Source organism: Mus caroli, chromosome 5, assembly GCF_900094665.2.
Source record: "Mus caroli chromosome 5, CAROLI_EIJ_v1.1, whole genome shotgun sequence".
NCBI classification, from domain to species: domain Eukaryota; kingdom Metazoa; phylum Chordata; class Mammalia; order Rodentia; family Muridae; genus Mus; species Mus caroli.
Genome location: NC_034574.1, coordinates 70,110,116 through 70,115,916, shown reverse-complemented (window position 1 = coordinate 70,115,916; position 5,801 = coordinate 70,110,116). Strand labels below are relative to the sequence as shown.

Here is a 5,801-nt window from a genome sequence, read left to right as displayed (position 1 = left end):
TCAATGTTTCACAGCTTTACAAAAGGTACTGGAATAACACTATGGGGTGAGGTCCTGTGTCATTTATCACAACCAGCCATTCCAATAGGTGCAAGCAGCCACATCCGACCCCCGTTGGGGCACAGGTACTCTATACTTGTATATCAGTCGCCCTGTCACTGGAGACTCGGATTCAGCCATCCTCCGCACGGGAGAGGGGGCTGACTACACCTCCAGATTCTGTGTAGGTGGCTCTGTAGATGGCTCCGCAGGTCCGTTCCACTTCTAGGTCATGTACGTTGCCTTGATTCATGTCCCAAAAACTTACACAAAGCAAGAACCCAGAGAAAGGGGTTCCAGAAATCAGGTTACCTTCACTGTCCACACAGTAGAGAGCAGGGGCTCTGTTATCGAAGCCACAGAACATGGCTTCTGTGCTCACAGACAACCCCATGCCTTCAGGCTCAGAAACCATGTTAGTAAGCTGCAGCAGAGACAGAGATTCGACACTGTCAAGCCAACAACTGCTCACAGAAAGCTGCAATCAGCTATGTTCCCAGCCTCCCAGCCCAGAAGATAAAGGGCTAATCTCTTTGACTTTCCCAGGTCTGGGAGACAATCAGAGCACCTGCTGTGGCTCAGGAATCAGTTGCAACAATGACTTGATGGTGAAACTTGAAGGTCGGGGTGGTGGTCCCAGGATGCACTTAGATCTGTAGTGCCTACACTCCAGCCGAGCATGGCCAGGCTCAGTTTATCACCGGGATTCCCCAGACCCAGGCCCAGCAGATTTATGTGACCCCTGAGTTTAAAACAAAAAATTAAAACAAAACAAACAAACAAAAACTTCGCACCAGCTGCTCCAACTCTGGGTTATTGTTGCATCTAGTAAGGGCCATCTGTTTCTTTTCTTTCCTTTTCTTTCCATTTATTTCCTTTTCTTTTCTTTTTTTCTCGAGACAGGGTTTCTCTGTGCAGTCCTGGCTGTCCTGGAACTCACTCTGTAGACCAGACTGACCTCGAACTCAGAAATCCGCCTGCCTCTGCCTCCCAAGTGCTGGGATTGAAGGCGTGTGCCACCACTGCCCGGCTGTTTGTTTTCTAATATGAGGAGAAAAATCTAAACTGTGTTTAATAGAAAGAAAAAAAGATGAGAGAAAGAGAAAAGGGGGTGTCCAGTTAGGTCAATGATTTTTAAAAAATTTATAGTGAGGTTAAAGTCTACTTGTTTGTTTTGTTTGTTTTTGAGATGTGGTTTCTCTGTGTAGCTCTGGCTGTTGTGGAACTCACTCTGTAAAACAAACAAGCTGGCCTCCAACTAGGAGATCTGCTTGCCTCTGCCTCCTAAGTGCTAGGATTAAAGGCATGCGCCACCACTTGGCTAAATTATACTTGTGTTTGTATATCTACAAGAAAAATGACATGGACAAAGGAGAAAACTACCTGGAATAATTAAGCCTTGTTCCCTGAAACTCATGATGTCTCATTTCACATTTCATCCTGAGTTCCTTACATAGGTTAGACATTGCTCGTCCATCCAGTATTTTCTACACTAGACATTACTGCCATGTCCCCTCTAGTCACTTACCTAGCATCCCTGAAACTCAGCAGACTAATTCCCTTCTAGGCACAATTACTCCTTCCTCAGAGTAAGCACACCTAATCTCTCTCTTTTCTTTTAGGATTATTTGTTTTGTTTTGTTTTGAAACAGGGGCCATTTCTGTTGCCCTGGCTGTCCTAGAACTCACTATGTAAACCAGGCTGGCCTTGAACTCATAGAGATCCACCTGCCTCTGCTTCTTGAGTGCTGGAATTAGAGGCATGTACACAAGGCTTAATTAAAAATAATATTTACGTGTATAAGTGTTTTGCCTGCATGTATGTATGTATATATACTATATGCATACGTGGTGACCATGGAGGTCAGCAGAGGGTATCGAACTCCTGGAAGTGGAGTTACAGATGATTATGAACTACTTCATAGATGCTAGAAGTCAAACTCGGTCCTGTGTAGGAGCAACAAGTGTCCCTATCCAGCAAGCCATCTCTCCAGCATACCTTTTAATATTTAAAAATTGCATTTATTTACTTACAATGTGTGTGTATGTTAGTCCATATGTGCCATGACACGTGAAGAGAAGAAGCCAGAAGGCAATTTGAGGGAGTTGATTCTTTTCTTCTACCTTTTAAAAAGGGATTTAATGCCGGGCATGGTGGCACACGCCTTTAATCCTAGCACTTGGGAGGCAGAGGCAGGCGAATTTCTGAGTTTGAGGCCAGCCTGGTTTACAAAGTGAGTTCCAGGACAGCCAGGGCTATACAGAGAAACCCTGTCTCGAAAAAAAAAATAAAAAAGGATTTATTTTATTAATTATATGTGTGTGTATATGTGGGTTTGTGTATGTGTGAGTGTTGGATTCCGAGGAGTCCTGGAGAGGGCATCAGAGCCCCTAGAGCTAGAGTTACAGGTGAGCCTGAGCCACCTGGAATGGGTGCTAAGACCTGAATTGGGGTCCTCTGCAAAAACACTATATGGTATTCTGGGTGTGGTGGCACACATCTTTAATCCTAGCACTTGGAAGGCAGAGGCAGGTGGATCTCTAGGAGTTTCAGACCAGCCTTGTCTATACAGGGAGTTTCAGGTCATCCAGGAATATGTAATAATATCCTGTCTTCAGCAACAACAGCAGCAACTAGATATGTTCAATAACTGACCTACCTCTACAGCCCTGCCTACATTTTGAGGCAGGTTCTCTCTTGTTTCTGCCACCTGTGTACTTCAGGGTGGCTGGCCCATGAGCTAGATGATTCTTCGTCTTCACCTCTTATCTTGCTGTAGCTACTCTAGGAAATTAGTTCTAATGTGGTAACCCTTTAATACAGTTCCTATTGTTGTGGTGACCACCCCCCTCCCACCATAAAATCATTCTTGTTCCTACTTCATATCTGTAATTGTTCTACGGTTATGAATCATAACGTAAATATCTGATATCCAGGACATCTGATATTTGTGAAAAGGTTCTTTGATTCCCCAAAGAGGTCACAACCTGCAGGTTGAAAACCACTGTTCTAGGGTTATAAATGTGTACCATTGGATCCAGCCTTGTGTTTGTGTGTTTGTGTGTGTGTGTATTCTAGGGAATTAATTTAGGTCATCAGGCTTGGCAGTAGGAACTTTTATTGGATAAGCCACCTCATTGTTGCTCTTTTTTCATGGTGCATTTGTGTGTGTGTGTGTGCGCGCGTCCCATTTTGTTTATTTAGGGTCACTGTATGGGCATGGGGCTATTTTCTAGAGCATGGTAACTTTCCAGTGGCTATACCTCTGAAGGAGAGGATCTCCCTCTCCCAGTGGTTGTTAACCCGAGAGATTTGAGTAGAAAGATCACCAGCACAGGCTGGAGAGATGGCTCAGTGGTTAAGAGCACTGACTGCTCTTCCAGAGGTCCTGAGTTCAATTCCCAGCAACCACATGGTGGCTCACAACCATCTGTAATGGGATCTGATGCCCTCTTCTGGTGTGTCTGAAGATAGCACTGTGTACTCATACATAAAATAAATACATGAATATTTAAAAAAAAAAAGAAAAAAAAAAAGAAAGGAAGAAAGGAAAACTACCAGCACAAAGTATGGACAATTCAAAGCAAGCTCTACCATGCACTCCAGAGAGCTGGCCAGTGACTGTTTCCCCCTTAGGTGGGGCTCAAGAACCAAGAAACCAAAAGGTTCTCATACCCTTTTTTTATAGGTCTATACTGCGAGGTAGGGGATCTTTTTTGAACAAGCATGGTTACAGAAGTAAAAGAATCAGTTAGGAAAGCCTTCCCTGAACAATAGGTACAGACCATTCTCAAGGAACTGGTTCACAACAGTCTCCAAGAAACAAAGTTAAAAAGTAAACAGAAACTTAGCTACAGACTCAAAATGGCTCCTGATTATAAAATGGACTCCAGCTGGTTCTCCATTCCCCAGCTTCTCTTCTGTGGCCTTGTCAAGTCCTTGGTCCTCTAAGTTTTTTTTTTTTAAGATTTATTTATTTATTATATGTAAGCTGTCTTCAGACACACCAGAAGAGGATGTCAGATCTCATTACAGATGGTTGTGAGCCACCATGTGGTTGCTGGGAATTGAATTCAGGACCTTCAGAAGAGCAGTCAGTCAGTGCTCTTAATTGCTGAGCCATCTCTCCAGCCCCTTGTTTTTGTTTTTTAACCTGACAGGAAACTAAATTTGCTATACACTAGAAGATACATGACCTGATTGTGAGGACACTTAGGAGGAGGACTAGGGACCTGCAGTGGCTAAAACTAGGGCAGTTAGCCAGCTGAATAGGGGCTGGTATTTCCTTCCTGTTGGTTTAAGTAGTTGGTTTCAGAATTGTTTCTTATCATGGTTAGGGACTCTCCAATTGTATTTGTTTGGCTAGCATAGAAAGGACAAATTTCTCTAAAGCCATTCTTATTTTGCATAGAGCAGGTTGAGTGCCCTATCATACGAATTGTAGAATTATTTTAGCTAATACACAGACATTTATTATATCGACAGTGTTCTGCCTGCATGTGTGCCTGCATGCCAGAAGAGGGCACCAGATCTCATTACAGATGTTTATGAGCCATCTGTGGTTGCTGATTGCTGGGAACCAAACTCAGGACCTCTGGAAAAGCAGCCAGTGCTCTTAACAGCTAAGCCATCTCTCCAAAGCAGTCTATTTGGTTTTAACAGGCATCTTCTTGATAATGAGGGAGCCTGGAGGCCAGCAGGTGTCTTGGTATGTGTCTCACCTGCAACTCCCCAGTACTGCACCTGGCTAGGGGCGGTGTCAGCTTGTCTGATCTCATGCCCAGAGGGTAACTCTCCCTCCTTGCTCAGGTGAGGAGTGGCGCCAGGTCTGCACAGCCGGCAGACATCAACATGCCCCTGAGTGGTAGCCCCAATCAGGGACATCAGCGAGGCTTTTGGTGATAACAGATCCCTGCTTCTGTAGGGCTAGGGATCCAGACGTGGCCCCAGGTGGCAGCACGGGCCAGGACCCCACCATAATCCCAGGTGGCATCACCACCGGCTGTTAACATCAGGCTGCTCATCACTACCTTCAAATCTCCAGTTCTGGCTCTCTGTGCCCACATCTCTGTTTCTCTACCACTTATTTGCTTCTCTTCAAGATACCTCAGGTTTCCGAGGGTCTGTGGTTATCTCAGGAGTGGTCTCAGGAGTACAATGCCCCACTTGTGTATTATGGAGCTGGGCCAGGGTCATCTTGAGGATGGTCTGCCCCACCCAGGCCTGTGCGGCACCAGACTGGTGGTCATTTCAGGCTCGCTCCTCACTTACCCTAGTAGCCTCATACAGGTCCTCTGTCTTGGGCTCACTCTTGCCCAGGGCTCATGGTCCCAGGTAGGGATCTTCTTGTCTCCCAATTGATCCCAGCCTAGGATCTTGTGTGGGCTTGCGTGGCACCGTGGTCATCTCGGGCTTGCTTTCTTCAGGGAGTATTAGGCTAGGTTATTCATCATTCAGATGTCCACTGGTCAGCACACTTAGTGCAGATATGGCCTCTCTCCTTTCGACCACTTACTGGCACACATGTGATACAGTAGTCACATCTCCAACACCTCTAGGGGTTGAATAGCATTTTTAGTATCTGTAGTGGCTATTCTTGGTTGTCAACTTGACTATATTTGGAATGAACTACAATCCAGAATTGGAAGGCTCACCAGTGACCCTTATCTGGAGGCTTGGAGATCCTTATCTGGATCTTGGTATGGAGATCTTGAGACATAGTGGCTATGGATTCCAGAAGATTAAATCTCCGAGTTTAAGG

At 45.2% G+C, this 5,801-nt stretch overlaps 1 non-coding gene across 1 annotated transcript; it reads right to left on the bottom strand.

The window, feature by feature from the left end:
* Positions 1 to 5,473: 5,473 nt before the first annotated feature.
* Positions 5,474 to 5,605, bottom strand: LOC115031213. The gene has a single exon (XR_003836832.1). It is a non-coding gene; the product is annotated as a small nucleolar RNA SNORA17 (small nucleolar RNA).
* Between the last annotated feature and the right edge of the window lie 196 nt (positions 5,606 to 5,801).